The sequence below is a fragment of the Eubalaena glacialis genome, unplaced genomic scaffold, assembly GCF_028564815.1.
Source record: "Eubalaena glacialis isolate mEubGla1 unplaced genomic scaffold, mEubGla1.1.hap2.+ XY scaffold_456, whole genome shotgun sequence".
NCBI classification, from domain to species: Eukaryota; Metazoa; Chordata; class Mammalia; order Artiodactyla; family Balaenidae; genus Eubalaena; species Eubalaena glacialis.
In genome coordinates this window covers 169,864-184,369 of record NW_026871365.1, presented here as the reverse complement: position 1 = coordinate 184,369, position 14,506 = coordinate 169,864, and the positions used below count along the sequence as shown (strand labels likewise).

The 14,506-nt window shown below is 64.4% G+C and overlaps 10 non-coding genes across 10 annotated transcripts; 4 read left to right on the top strand and 6 right to left on the bottom strand.

Annotated features, from left to right (window-relative positions):
- Window positions 1–1,766: 1,766 nt before the first annotated feature.
- Window positions 1,767–1,838, bottom strand: TRNAE-CUC (transfer RNA glutamic acid (anticodon CUC)). Its single transcript has one exon. It is a non-coding gene; the product is annotated as a tRNA-Glu (tRNA).
- A 278-nt stretch (window positions 1,839–2,116) lies between these two features.
- TRNAG-UCC (transfer RNA glycine (anticodon UCC)) lies at window positions 2,117–2,188 on the bottom strand. Its single transcript has one exon. It is a non-coding gene; the product is annotated as a tRNA-Gly (tRNA).
- Window positions 2,189–3,035: 847 nt separating this feature from the next.
- TRNAD-GUC (transfer RNA aspartic acid (anticodon GUC)) lies at window positions 3,036–3,107 on the bottom strand. Its single transcript has one exon. It is a non-coding gene; the product is annotated as a tRNA-Asp (tRNA).
- A 578-nt stretch (window positions 3,108–3,685) lies between these two features.
- TRNAL-CAG (transfer RNA leucine (anticodon CAG)) lies at window positions 3,686–3,768 on the top strand. Its single transcript has one exon. It is a non-coding gene; the product is annotated as a tRNA-Leu (tRNA).
- Window positions 3,769–5,441: 1,673 nt separating this feature from the next.
- TRNAG-GCC (transfer RNA glycine (anticodon GCC)) lies at window positions 5,442–5,512 on the top strand. Its single transcript has one exon. It is a non-coding gene; the product is annotated as a tRNA-Gly (tRNA).
- Window positions 5,513–9,646: 4,134 nt separating this feature from the next.
- On the bottom strand, window positions 9,647–9,718 carry TRNAE-CUC (transfer RNA glutamic acid (anticodon CUC)). The gene has a single exon. It is a non-coding gene; the product is annotated as a tRNA-Glu (tRNA).
- A 278-nt stretch (window positions 9,719–9,996) lies between these two features.
- Window positions 9,997–10,068, bottom strand: TRNAG-UCC (transfer RNA glycine (anticodon UCC)). Its single transcript has one exon. It is a non-coding gene; the product is annotated as a tRNA-Gly (tRNA).
- Window positions 10,069–10,915: 847 nt separating this feature from the next.
- Window positions 10,916–10,987, bottom strand: TRNAD-GUC (transfer RNA aspartic acid (anticodon GUC)). The gene has a single exon. It is a non-coding gene; the product is annotated as a tRNA-Asp (tRNA).
- A 578-nt stretch (window positions 10,988–11,565) lies between these two features.
- TRNAL-CAG (transfer RNA leucine (anticodon CAG)) lies at window positions 11,566–11,648 on the top strand. The gene has a single exon. It is a non-coding gene; the product is annotated as a tRNA-Leu (tRNA).
- Window positions 11,649–13,321: 1,673 nt separating this feature from the next.
- TRNAG-GCC (transfer RNA glycine (anticodon GCC)) lies at window positions 13,322–13,392 on the top strand. Its single transcript has one exon. It is a non-coding gene; the product is annotated as a tRNA-Gly (tRNA).
- Window positions 13,393–14,506: the final 1,114 nt, after the last annotated feature.

The following is a 14,506-nucleotide window of genomic DNA, read 5'->3' as shown; positions in this document are numbered from 1 at the left end:
CCCTGCGTTATTCTGGAAATCCTTGTTGCTTATCTCCTTTATATGAAGTACTGTGTATCTGTTCATCGAGCTCCTAATTTATCCCTCCACCCCTCCTTTTTACCTCGGGTAACCATCACTGTGTCTTCTAGGTCTGTGAGTCTGTTTCTGTTTTGCACATAGATTCATTGGTAGTACTTTTTAGATTCCACATATCTTTGTGCTTCTCTGTCGGACCTACTTCACTAAGTGTAATATTCTCTGGGAGCATTCTTGTTGCGGCAAATGGCAATATTTCATTCTTTTTTATTAATGGCTGAGTAATATCCCATAGTACATATATACCACCTCTTCTTGTACTAGCCACCCGTTGACGGGCACTTGGGTTTTTTCCCGTGTCTTGGCTACTGCAAATAGTGCCGCTGTGAACGTGGAGGTGCTTGTGCCTTTTTGCACTCTTGTTTCGTCATTGCCGGGTACGTACCCAGGAGTGGGATTGCTGGATCATAGGGGACCTCTCCTTTGGCCTCTTTCAACCTCAACCCCTCCTCCCCCCACCCCCGCCGCCACACACACCTGAGACCGGATGGTTTCTCCCGATGAGAGGTGATGTATATGTCTCTGGGGCAGTAGAATGCCCCCACCCCATTCGGACCCCGCCTAGCCCCTGAGGCGCGCTCTGTTTCTGCTCTTCTCTTGCCTGCCTCCTACCCACCGCCCCCAGTCCCAACCCACTGGTTAGCCTGACCACCTTGCCGCACAGCACACCAGTCTGGCGCGCTCACCCGCCACCCCACCGCGAAGGGGTCCTCTCCCACCGTCTTCCTCGCCCCACAGCCCACTCACACACCCCGCCCTTCCCCCCAGCCTGCCGGCTCGGACCCCTCTCCCCGCCACCTTCCCCTTGTATCCCAGGCCCGACTGTCACATGTCCTGCCCGGAAGTCTCACTTCCGCCAGTGCTCCTCAGACGCACTCCTACTCCAGGCCCACCCCGGCCCCTGATCTGACCCACCCGTACACACGTGCCGGGCCAGGTGCTGCCACCACCCCCAAGCTTCTGCTGAGCCCCTGCCTGAGTGGCCAGCCGCTCTCCCGGGCCAGGTCCCCGCCAGCCCAACACCTCCCGCTCCTGCCCGCGCTCCACCCAGACACCCCAGGCCCTTCCTCGCACCTCCCAGCACGCGGCCCACCGCCGCCCTCTCTCCATGGGGTCCTTCTGCTCCGTTCCCTAACCCGCGTGGGGTGGCCACCGACCGCGGCCACAAACACCTTCATCCCACACTGTCAGCCACCCCCACGGCACCGGCAAGGGCGTTCAGGAAACCTGCTGCGGTGGTGCGAAGCACCCGTCTGCCCACCGGTGCTCCTTTCCACAGGGGATCCGGCTTTGTTAGAAGGCACCGCGTGTGACACCGCCGTCGCCGTCGGCGCTGCCGCCGCTGTCGCCGTGGGGGAAAAGCAGTGCTGATGGAGAGTCCAGACACAGGCGGGGGCGTTTGCTCGTGGCCACGGCCACGGCGGCGAGAGGCGCGGCCCCGGCCACTCGTGTTTGGGGCTGAGGCAAGCGTCCGAAAAGGAAGACACGGGACGTCGAAGGCCTCGAGTGGGCGCGCGCCAGTGCGGCCAAAAGGTTTGGCCGGGGAGGGAGGGTGGAGGTTGCCTGGCAGGGCTTGGGCTGGAGGTGCAGGGCACCGGGCGGCTCTTGTCGGGGCGCCGAGGCCGCGGAGCAAGCGTGGCCTAAAAGTGGGATGTGGACGGTGGGAGGTAGAGAGGCAGAAGAAAGGCTTCCCTGACCGGGAATCGAACCCGGGCCGCGGCGGTGAGAGCGCCGAATCCTAACCACTAGACCACCAGGGAGCGTCAGGCTCTACCACTGCTCCTGCTGGACCCATAGCACCCGCTCGGCGCCACCTTGGCGCCAAGACCCGGCCTTTCCAAGTCCAGCCACGCGCCGCCCCTGGCAATCCACGTGTCCTACCGTCCTTCCTGCTTGCAGCGCCCTCAGAACACTGCGCGCCTGCTTCTCGCACACACAAGAAAAGCCGCTGGGGCCAGCTAGCTCCCTGCTCCCAGCTCTCCCTCACAGGCCCCCGGCCGGCCGGCCGCCCGTGGAGCTCGGTAAAAGGTCAGCCCGCTGCGTTGGCCGGGAATCGAACCCGGGTCAACTGCTTGGAAGGCAGCTATGCTCACCACTATACCACCAACGCTGCACAGCCTGGGCCGCCCCGAGACGCCGGCACCGGGCTCGCCCGAGCGCACTCTCGTCGCCGCCGCCTTCTCCTCCTCCTCCTCCTCCTCCTCCTCCTCCTCCTCCTTCTCTTCCTCCTCCTACTCCCCTTTCTCTTCCTCGTCCTCCTCCTCGTCCTCCTCCTCCTCCTCCTCCTCAGCCGCCGCCGCCGCCGCAGCCGCCGCTTGGAGCAGCCCTGCCCCGACGCCCCGCCGGCCGGCAGCTCTGTGACGTCACAGGCGCCACCAAGGCTCCCCGGCACCCCACCCGCGCCAGCCCTACGAAGCTGCCCTCGGCCACCGGCCCGACCGCCTCAGGGGGGCGCTCTCGCTGCCTTGCTGCTCCAGGGCCCTCCGCTCCACGCCGCGGCCCGCCCCCGCCCCCGGGGCACGCGTCTTCCAGCCCCCGGCTCGCCAAAGCCCTTCTCCACCGGGCGCTGGGCCAGGCCACTCCCCGCACCGACAGGGGGACGGCACTCATCCGCCTCCCACCCGTCCCGGCAGCTGTGCACCTATGCCGCTGTGCATAGCTGCGCAGCTGTGCGTCGCGACGCAAGGAGCCCCCTGAGACAGCCACTTGGGGCGGGCCGCAATGTCATCGGGCGCTTGTGGGGTCCAGAGGAGGCCGTCGCTCGGCCCTGGCGACTGAGCGCCCGGCGAGGAGGAAGGGCTGGGTGGCTGGAGGGGGGCGAGGGTGGGCAGGCTGGGCACGCGCTGGCGCCCTGCGCCTCGCTGGAGGGCGGAGGGCGGAGGGAGGAGAAGAAGGGCCCTTGGGAGCCAGGCGGCAGGACAGAGAGCGGCGCCAGCCACCAAAAGAGGGCGTGTTGCCTCCCCGTCGGGGAATCGAACCCCGGTCTCCCGCGTGACAGGCGGGGATACTCACCACTATACTAACGAGGACGGCGGCCACCGCCCCCGCGCCCGGCCGCTCTCGGGCTGCCTGCCGACGCCTCCCCCTGCCCTCCGGCCCCCTGCCCACCACGGGCGCCCGGCTCGTGCCCGACCCGACCCGACCCAACGCCACACCAACCGCGTCCTCCAAAGCAGCAGCCCCCGACCCCGACAGGGACCCGGACCCGCGTGGCCCTGAAAACTCCGAGTGCGCGCTGCCTACTGCCTCCGACGCGGGGATCGCGCCGGGTGGAGGGGGCCCGAGACGGAAAGCAAGGCTGCGAGGAGGGGGTGGGCGCGCGCCGGGCCATGGCCGGCGAGGAGACGCGCGGGTGGGGGTCGGCGGCAGGGGCTGGCCCGACGCGGCCCGGCTGCGTCCGGGGCCAGGGGTGGGCGAGGGCGCCACCGCGGCGCAGCCAGGCGCGTCGTCTGGCCGTGCTCCCCGTCGGCCGCCGCGCGCCCGTTCTGTCGCTCACCCAGACGGCCGCGCGCCTGGCGCGGAGCACCGCGCCCCGCCAAGGGCACCGGGGTTCGCGTCGCGTCGGGTCCCAGCCAGCCCAGCGGCCACGCGCACGCCCAGGCCCGCCGTCAGGATGGCCGAGCGGTCTAAGGCGCTGCGTTCAGGTCGCAGTCTCCCCTGGAGGCGTGGGTTCGAATCCCACTCCTGACAAGCCAGCCTTTTGGCCCGCCCGACAAACGCACCCGGCCCTATGGCAGCGCTTTACTGCCTTCCAGTCCGTTCGCGCCCTGCACTCTTGCGGCCTCTCCAAACTCCGGCCCGGACATCCACGCCTCTCAGACGCGGGACCTTCTCAGCCACGGCCGCGGGCCTGGCAGAAACGGCGCACTAGGAACCCTCCGGCGACTGGCTTTCCGGACAAACGCCCTCCCCAGGGGCCAGCTCCTAAGCCCCCTCCTACCTGCACCCCCACCAGAAAAACCTTCAGTCCTTCGCAGCCCATCTTTCCTCACCTGCTTGCGGCTGCTGCTGCTGCTGCTGGTTTTCCTGCCTGCCTGCCTGCCTGCCTGCCTGCCTGCCTGCCTTCGTCCCTCCCTCCCACTCCCACTCCCACGCTCCACCCCGCCCCCACCGCCACACGCAGAACGGCCGCGTGTGGAAAGCCCGTCCACGCCTGGCCCGCCCTCCGACTTCGGCCCGGTGAACAGCGGACTCGCTCTCACAGCCTTTCTTCCACTTCCGCCACCAGCAGCTCTCCCTCTTTCCAACATCCTGTCCTTCCCGCCAGCCCCAACGGCCCGCCTGCCCATTCCATTCCCTCCACAGCCACACCGTCTTGCCGGCCTGTGGTGCGTGCCCTCGGTGCTTTTTCGCCTTGGGACCTTGGCCGGACCACACCTGCCTACCTGCCTGCCTGCCTGCCTGCCTGCCTGCCTGCCTGCCGGGCCGCGTGCAGCCCAGCCTCCTGCTGGCCAGCCAACAGGGGGCCCTCCCTGCACGGGGCCTGGCGCAGGAGTCGCTCCCGGGAACGGTGCTCCAGTGAGTAGTGAGCGGAAGCCCTGGATGCCCTGTCACCCACCACAGACGTCCGGCCCCCAGCCCGGGCCACCCACCTCGGCGCCACAGCGCAAGTCCCTCGGGGAAGCCGCTGCTCCGGCCGGACCCAACCACACCCTGGCGCGCTCCCTCCCTCACCGGGCTGTCCGCGAGCCAGCAGCCAGTCTGCCCAAGTGCTTCTCCTCACAACCAACGCAGCAGAGCGGGACCCCGCGGGAGAGGGGTGGGCCAGAGCGCAGAAGCGAGGCTCAGACACCTTTGGTCTTGTGGCCTGAGCGCCGCTCGGCGACGGCGGCGGCGGCGGCGGCGGCGGCGGCGGCGGTGCCCGGTGTCCATCTCCCACGCTCGCGGTCCCTGCACAGCCCCGAGCTCCGATCCCTGCCCCCGCCCGCCCTCGCACGCCCCGCACCAGCAAGAAAGCCAGCCGCCAGAGGGGCTGTGCGTCGGGGCCGGGCGGCTGCTGAGAGGAACGTCGGCGCTCAGCCGCAGCGGCCACGCCTCGCCTGCCCTGACTGGGATTCGGGCGCGGGCCAGGCCGCTTCGGCTCCTGGCTTCCTCTGGCGACACCGACAGTCTCGCGGCGGCCGTGGACGGCAGAGAAAGCGCGGGACGGGCCGAGCACGCCTGCGTCCCTCCGTCCCTCGTCCCTCGGTGCTTCCGACCGCCTCGCGCCCTGGGGTCGCCAGCGTGCCCGGAGCCTCTCATTCAGGTGGCCCGTCGGCCTCCTGCTCAAATGGAGCACATGCCCACGGGGCGAGCAGTGACCAGGGTCCGGCGGTTGGCGGCGAGCGCCGCTGGGGCAGCGCCGGGCGCCGGCGGCCATCGGTGCATGGGTGGTTCAGTGGTAGAATTCTCGCCTGCCACGCGGGAGGCCCGGGTTCGATTCCCGGCCCATGCAGCCGCAGCGTCCCCTTTTGGTTCCCGCAGCCCCACAGCGGAGCTGGGCTTCCCCGCTGCCACACTCAAGGCACCGGTCCTGCAACAGCTCGCTCACCACCGCACCTTCCGGCCCCTGTCCTTCCCACGCAGACGCCCCCACCCCACACACACCCGGGAGCCACGCCTCCAGGACCTGACACCTTGCGGGCTCAGCCACTCTTACGCCCAGACCCCTTCCTTGTCCTTGCTCTCGTCCTTACCCCGACCCCGCTTGTGTCACGCTTCTCGCTGTAAGGAACACCCCACACTGGCACCCGCACAGCCCAACCTCTTCACCTTTCGCCACGTTTCCAAGCTCTCTGCCTCACTCTGCCCGCACTGCGAAAGTTATACTATGTTTGCACAACCAGGAGCAAGGAAGTTGCCACCTCTGGGAGTGATACATCCCATTTTCCTGGAGAGTCCCCAAAGCGTCCACTTGCACGAGGAGTTCAAAAAGAAGTCCACACTATCATCGCAGACTGCACTCTAGATTCATGTTCTGACCCTCGACAGAAATACGTTTCCAACACCGGCCCGCTCCTCCACCACTACTGCCACCACCACCATCAGCACGACAAACACCACCCCCTCCCCTGAACCTCTGCTCCCACCAACAGCGTCAGCCCTCGGGACAGCACCACCGGCACCACCACCTCAGCCTCCACCCTACTCCCACAGACACCCCCATCCCACCCCCTATCTCCCCACTTTTCCCCCGATCCTTTCCAAATCCTACGTTGTCAAGGATCCTGCCCTTGCCTCTGTCCCGTTGCCCTCCTTTTTTCCCCCTTCGTCTTCGTCTCCTTTTCGTAGCAGTACGGTTGATTTACAATACTGGGTTACTTTCAGGTGTACAGCCAAGTGATTCAGTTATATGTCCTTTTCCAGGTTATTTTCCATTATACGTTATCACGACATATGAATACAGTTCCCTGTGCTGTACGGCAAATCCTTGTTGCTTCTGTGCTTTATGTATAGTATTTCCCCTCTGTTAATCGCAGCTCCGGATTCTTCCCTGCCCTACACTTTCCCCTTGGGTAACGAACAGTGTGTTTTCCATGTCTGTGAGTCCGTTGCTCTTTGGCACATACATCCGTTTGTAGTACGGTTTAGATTCCACATATCTTTGTGCTTCTCTGCCTGACTTACGTCGCTAAGTGGAGTATACTCTAGGTCCATCCTTATCGGTGCAAATGGCAATATCTCACTCTTTTGTATGGCTGAGTAATATTCCACAGTACATACGTACCACGTCTTCCTGTGCCAGCCATCGGTTGATGGGCACTTGGGTTTTGTCCATGTCTTGGCTGTGGCCCGTAGTGCTGCTGTGAACGTGGGGGTGCATGGATCTCTGCAAATGACAGTTTCTCTCCTTTGCCGATGTGTACCCACGATGGGGAGGGCTGGATCATATGGGAGCTCGTATTCCACCTATTTATTTAGTGTGTTGTTTTTATTTATGCATTTAATATTTACTTATTCATTTACTTATAAGAACTAGTAGCTGTAATTTTGGAAGAAAAGTTGATTAACGATATTGAGTTAGTTTCAGGTGCACAGCAAAGCGGATACTGTCTTCCATGTCTAATATTGTTTCAGATTGCTTTCCATTACAGTTTACTACAGGATATTGAATATCATTCCCGGTGTTATTCTGGAAATCCTTGTTGCTTATGTCTTTTATATGAAGTACGGTGTATCTGTTCATCGCAGCTCCTAATTTATGCCTCCACCCCTCCCGTTCTCCTCGGGGAACCATCAGTGTGTTTCCTATGTCTGTGAGTCTGTTTCTCTTTTGCACATACCTTCTTTTCTATTATGTTTTAGATTCCACGTATGTTTGTGCTTCTCTGTCAGACTTACTTCGCTAAGTGTAATGTTCTCTAGGACCATCCTTATTGTGGCAAATGGCAATATTTCGTTTTCTGAAATGGCTGAGTAATATTCCACAGTACATATATACCGCATCTTTTCCTGTCAGCCAACTGTTGACGGGCACATGGGTTTTTTCTATGTCTTGGCTGCGGCACACAGTGCTGCTGCAAACACGGGGGTGCGTGGATCTCTTCAAACAACAGTTTTTCTCTTTGGCGGATGTGTACCCACGACGGGGATTGCTGGATCATCTGATGGCTCATGTTTCTCCTGTTTATTTTGGTCGTTGTTTTTATTTATTTACTTACTTACTTACTTATAAGTACTAGTACTCGTGGTTTAAGAAGAAGAGTTGATTAACAATATTGAGTTAGTTTCAGGTGTACAGCAAGGGGGATACTGTTTTCCATGTCTAATATTGTTTCAGATTGATTTCCACTACAGGTTATTGCAGGATATTGACTATCACTCCCTGCGTTATTCTGGAAATCCTTGTTGCTTATCTCCTTTATATGAAGTACTGTGTATCTGTTCATCGAGCTCCTAATTTATCCCTCCACCCCTCCTTTTTACCTCGGGTAACCATCACTGTGTCTTCTAGGTCTGTGAGTCTGTTTCTGTTTTGCACATAGATTCATTGGTAGTACTTTTTAGATTCCACATATCTTTGTGCTTCTCTGTCGGACCTACTTCACTAAGTGTAATATTCTCTGGGAGCATTCTTGTTGCGGCAAATGGCAATATTTCATTCTTTTTTATTAATGGCTGAGTAATATCCCATAGTACATATATACCACCTCTTCTTGTACTAGCCACCCGTTGACGGGCACTTGGGTTTTTTCCCGTGTCTTGGCTACTGCAAATAGTGCCGCTGTGAACGTGGAGGTGCTTGTGCCTTTTTGCACTCTTGTTTCATCATTGCCGGGTACGTACCCAGGAGTGGGATTGCTGGATCATAGGGGACCTCTCCTTTGGCCTCTTTCAACCTCAACCCCTCCTCCCCCCACCCCCGCCGCCACACACACCTGAGACCGGATGGTTTCTCCCGATGAGAGGTGATGTATATGTCTCTGGGGCAGTAGAATGCCCCCACCCCATTCGGACCCCGCCTAGCCCCTGAGGCGCGCTCTGTTTCTGCTCTTCTCTTGCCTGCCTCCTACCCACCGCCCCCAGTCCCAACCCACTGGTTAGCCTGACCACCTTGCCGCACAGCACACCAGTCTGGCGCGCTCACCCGCCACCCCACCGCGAAGGGGTCCTCTCCCACCGTCTTCCTCGCCCCACAGCCCACTCACACACCCCGCCCTTCCCCCCAGCCTGCCGGCTCGGACCCCTCTCCCCGCCACCTTCCCCTTGTATCCCAGGCCCGACTGTCACATGTCCTGCCCGGAAGTCTCACTTCCGCCAGTGCTCCTCAGACGCACTCCTACTCCAGGCCCACCCCGGCCCCTGATCTGACCCACCCGTACACACGTGCCGGGCCAGGTGCTGCCACCACCCCCAAGCTTCTGCTGAGCCCCTGCCTGAGTGGCCAGCCGCTCTCCCGGGCCAGGTCCCCGCCAGCCCAACACCTCCCGCTCCTGCCCGCGCTCCACCCAGACACCCCAGGCCCTTCCTCGCACCTCCCAGCACGCGGCCCACCGCCGCCCTCTCTCCATGGGGTCCTTCTGCTCCGTTCCCTAACCCGCGTGGGGTGGCCACCGACCGCGGCCACAAACACCTTCATCCCACACTGTCAGCCACCCCCACGGCACCGGCAAGGGCGTTCAGGAAACCTGCTGCGGTGGTGCGAAGCACCCGTCTGCCCACCGGTGCTCCTTTCCACAGGGGATCCGGCTTTGTTAGAAGGCACCGCGTGTGACACCGCCGTCGCCGTCGGCGCTGCCGCCGCTGTCGCCGTGGGGGAAAAGCAGTGCTGATGGAGAGTCCAGACACAGGCGGGGGCGTTTGCTCGTGGCCACGGCCACGGCGGCGAGAGGCGCGGCCCCGGCCACTCGTGTTTGGGGCTGAGGCAAGCGTCCGAAAAGGAAGACACGGGACGTCGAAGGCCTCGAGTGGGCGCGCGCCAGTGCGGCCAAAAGGTTTGGCCGGGGAGGGAGGGTGGAGGTTGCCTGGCAGGGCTTGGGCTGGAGGTGCAGGGCACCGGGCGGCTCTTGTCGGGGCGCCGAGGCCGCGGAGCAAGCGTGGCCTAAAAGTGGGATGTGGACGGTGGGAGGTAGAGAGGCAGAAGAAAGGCTTCCCTGACCGGGAATCGAACCCGGGCCGCGGCGGTGAGAGCGCCGAATCCTAACCACTAGACCACCAGGGAGCGTCAGGCTCTACCACTGCTCCTGCTGGACCCATAGCACCCGCTCGGCGCCACCTTGGCGCCAAGACCCGGCCTTTCCAAGTCCAGCCACGCGCCGCCCCTGGCAATCCACGTGTCCTACCGTCCTTCCTGCTTGCAGCGCCCTCAGAACACTGCGCGCCTGCTTCTCGCACACACAAGAAAAGCCGCTGGGGCCAGCTAGCTCCCTGCTCCCAGCTCTCCCTCACAGGCCCCCGGCCGGCCGGCCGCCCGTGGAGCTCGGTAAAAGGTCAGCCCGCTGCGTTGGCCGGGAATCGAACCCGGGTCAACTGCTTGGAAGGCAGCTATGCTCACCACTATACCACCAACGCTGCACAGCCCGGGCCGCCCCGAGACGCCGGCACCGGGCTCGCCCGAGCGCACTCTCGTCGCCGCCGCCTTCTCCTCCTCCTCCTCCTCCTCCTCCTCCTCCTCCTCCTTCTCTTCCTCCTCCTACTCCCCTTTCTCTTCCTCGTCCTCCTCCTCGTCCTCCTCCTCCTCCTCCTCCTCAGCCGCCGCCGCCGCCGCAGCCGCCGCTTGGAGCAGCCCTGCCCCGACGCCCCGCCGGCCGGCAGCTCTGTGACGTCACAGGCGCCACCAAGGCTCCCCGGCGCCCCACCCGCGCCAGCCCTACGAAGCTGCCCTCGGCCACCGGCCCGACCGCCTCAGGGGGGCGCTCTCGCTGCCTTGCTGCTCCAGGGCCCTCCGCTCCACGCCGCGGCCCGCCCCCGCCCCCGGGGCACGCGTCTTCCAGCCCCCGGCTCGCCAAAGCCCTTCTCCACCGGGCGCTGGGCCAGGCCACTCCCCGCACCGACAGGGGGACGGCACTCATCCGCCTCCCACCCGTCCCGGCAGCTGTGCACCTATGCCGCTGTGCATAGCTGCGCAGCTGTGCGTCGCGACGCAAGGAGCCCCCTGAGACAGCCACTTGGGGCGGGCCGCAATGTCATCGGGCGCTTGTGGGGTCCAGAGGAGGCCGTCGCTCGGCCCTGGCGACTGAGCGCCCGGCGAGGAGGAAGGGCTGGGTGGCTGGAGGGGGGCGAGGGTGGGCAGGCTGGGCACGCGCTGGCGCCCTGCGCCTCGCTGGAGGGCGGAGGGCGGAGGGAGGAGAAGAAGGGCCCTTGGGAGCCAGGCGGCAGGACAGAGAGCGGCGCCAGCCACCAAAAGAGGGCGTGTTGCCTCCCCGTCGGGGAATCGAACCCCGGTCTCCCGCGTGACAGGCGGGGATACTCACCACTATACTAACGAGGACGGCGGCCACCGCCCCCGCGCCCGGCCGCTCTCGGGCTGCCTGCCGACGCCTCCCCCTGCCCTCCGGCCCCCTGCCCACCACGGGCGCCCGGCTCGTGCCCGACCCGACCCGACCCAACGCCACACCAACCGCGTCCTCCAAAGCAGCAGCCCCCGACCCCGACAGGGACCCGGACCCGCGTGGCCCTGAAAACTCCGAGTGCGCGCTGCCTACTGCCTCCGACGCGGGGATCGCGCCGGGTGGAGGGGGCCCGAGACGGAAAGCAAGGCTGCGAGGAGGGGGTGGGCGCGCGCCGGGCCATGGCCGGCGAGGAGACGCGCGGGTGGGGGTCGGCGGCAGGGGCTGGCCCGACGCGGCCCGGCTGCGTCCGGGGCCAGGGGTGGGCGAGGGCGCCACCGCGGCGCAGCCAGGCGCGTCGTCTGGCCGTGCTCCCCGTCGGCCGCCGCGCGCCCGTTCTGTCGCTCACCCAGACGGCCGCGCGCCTGGCGCGGAGCACCGCGCCCCGCCAAGGGCACCGGGGTTCGCGTCGCGTCGGGTCCCAGCCAGCCCAGCGGCCACGCGCACGCCCAGGCCCGCCGTCAGGATGGCCGAGCGGTCTAAGGCGCTGCGTTCAGGTCGCAGTCTCCCCTGGAGGCGTGGGTTCGAATCCCACTCCTGACAAGCCAGCCTTTTGGCCCGCCCGACAAACGCACCCGGCCCTATGGCAGCGCTTTACTGCCTTCCAGTCCGTTCGCGCCCTGCACTCTTGCGGCCTCTCCAAACTCCGGCCCGGACATCCACGCCTCTCAGACGCGGGACCTTCTCAGCCACGGCCGCGGGCCTGGCAGAAACGGCGCACTAGGAACCCTCCGGCGACTGGCTTTCCGGACAAACGCCCTCCCCAGGGGCCAGCTCCTAAGCCCCCTCCTACCTGCACCCCCACCAGAAAAACCTTCAGTCCTTCGCAGCCCATCTTTCCTCACCTGCTTGCGGCTGCTGCTGCTGCTGCTGGTTTTCCTGCCTGCCTGCCTGCCTGCCTGCCTGCCTGCCTGCCTTCGTCCCTCCCTCCCACTCCCACTCCCACGCTCCACCCCGCCCCCACCGCCACACGCAGAACGGCCGCGTGTGGAAAGCCCGTCCACGCCTGGCCCGCCCTCCGACTTCGGCCCGGTGAACAGCGGACTCGCTCTCACAGCCTTTCTTCCACTTCCGCCACCAGCAGCTCTCCCTCTTTCCAACATCCTGTCCTTCCCGCCAGCCCCAACGGCCCGCCTGCCCATTCCATTCCCTCCACAGCCACACCGTCTTGCCGGCCTGTGGTGCGTGCCCTCGGTGCTTTTTCGCCTTGGGACCTTGGCCGGACCACACCTGCCTACCTGCCTGCCTGCCTGCCTGCCTGCCTGCCTGCCTGCCGGGCCGCGTGCAGCCCAGCCTCCTGCTGGCCAGCCAACAGGGGGCCCTCCCTGCACGGGGCCTGGCGCAGGAGTCGCTCCCGGGAACGGTGCTCCAGTGAGTAGTGAGCGGAAGCCCTGGATGCCCTGTCACCCACCACAGACGTCCGGCCCCCAGCCCGGGCCACCCACCTCGGCGCCACAGCGCAAGTCCCTCGGGGAAGCCGCTGCTCCGGCCGGACCCAACCACACCCTGGCGCGCTCCCTCCCTCACCGGGCTGTCCGCGAGCCAGCAGCCAGTCTGCCCAAGTGCTTCTCCTCACAACCAACGCAGCAGAGCGGGACCCCGCGGGAGAGGGGTGGGCCAGAGCGCAGAAGCGAGGCTCAGACACCTTTGGTCTTGTGGCCTGAGCGCCGCTCGGCGACGGCGGCGGCGGCGGCGGCGGCGGCGGCGGCGGTGCCCGGTGTCCATCTCCCACGCTCGCGGTCCCTGCACAGCCCCGAGCTCCGATCCCTGCCCCCGCCCGCCCTCGCACGCCCCGCACCAGCAAGAAAGCCAGCCGCCAGAGGGGCTGTGCGTCGGGGCCGGGCGGCTGCTGAGAGGAACGTCGGCGCTCAGCCGCAGCGGCCACGCCTCGCCTGCCCTGACTGGGATTCGGGCGCGGGCCAGGCCGCTTCGGCTCCTGGCTTCCTCTGGCGACACCGACAGTCTCGCGGCGGCCGTGGACGGCAGAGAAAGCGCGGGACGGGCCGAGCACGCCTGCGTCCCTCCGTCCCTCGTCCCTCGGTGCTTCCGACCGCCTCGCGCCCTGGGGTCGCCAGCGTGCCCGGAGCCTCTCATTCAGGTGGCCCGTCGGCCTCCTGCTCAAATGGAGCACATGCCCACGGGGCGAGCAGTGACCAGGGTCCGGCGGTTGGCGGCGAGCGCCGCTGGGGCAGCGCCGGGCGCCGGCGGCCATCGGTGCATGGGTGGTTCAGTGGTAGAATTCTCGCCTGCCACGCGGGAGGCCCGGGTTCGATTCCCGGCCCATGCAGCCGCAGCGTCCCCTTTTGGTTCCCGCAGCCCCACAGCGGAGCTGGGCTTCCCCGCTGCCACACTCAAGGCACCGGTCCTGCAACAGCTCGCTCACCACCGCACCTTCCGGCCCCTGTCCTTCCCACGCAGACGCCCCCACCCCACACACACCCGGGAGCCACGCCTCCAGGACCTGACACCTTGCGGGCTCAGCCACTCTTACGCCCAGACCCCTTCCTTGTCCTTGCTCTCGTCCTTACCCCGACCCCGCTTGTGTCACGCTTCTCGCTGTAAGGAACACCCCACACTGGCACCCGCACAGCCCAACCTCTTCACCTTTCGCCACGTTTCCAAGCTCTCTGCCTCACTCTGCCCGCACTGCGAAAGTTATACTATGTTTGCACAACCAGGAGCAAGGAAGTTGCCACCTCTGGGAGTGATACATCCCATTTTCCTGGAGAGTCCCCAAAGCGTCCACTTGCACGAGGAGTTCAAAAAGAAGTCCACACTATCATCGCAGACTGCACTCTAGATTCATGTTCTGACCCTCGACAGAAATACGTTTCCAACACCGGCCCGCTCCTCCACCACTACTGCCACCACCACCATCAGCACGACAAACACCACCCCCTCCCCTGAACCTCTGCTCCCACCAACAGCGTCAGCCCTCGGGACAGCACCACCGGCACCACCACCTCAGCCTCCACCCTACTCCCACAGACACCCCCATCCCACCCCCTATCTCCCCACTTTTCCCCCGATCCTTTCCAAATCCTACGTTGTCAAGGATCCTGCCCTTGCCTCTGTCCCGTTGCCCTCCTTTTTTCCCCCTTCGTCTTCGTCTCCTTTTCGTAGCAGTACGGTTGATTTACAATACTGGGTTACTTTCAGGTGTACAGCCAAGTGATTCAGTTATATGTCCTTTTCCAGGTTATTTTCCATTATACGTTATCACGACATATGAATACAGTTCCCTGTGCTGTACGGCAAATCCTTGTTGCTTCTGTGCTTTATGTATAGTATTTCCCCTCTGTTAATCGCAGCTCCGGATTCTTCCCTGCCCTACACTTTCCCCTTGGGTAACGAACAGTGTGTTTTCCATGTCTGTGAGTCCGTTGCTCTTTGGCACATAC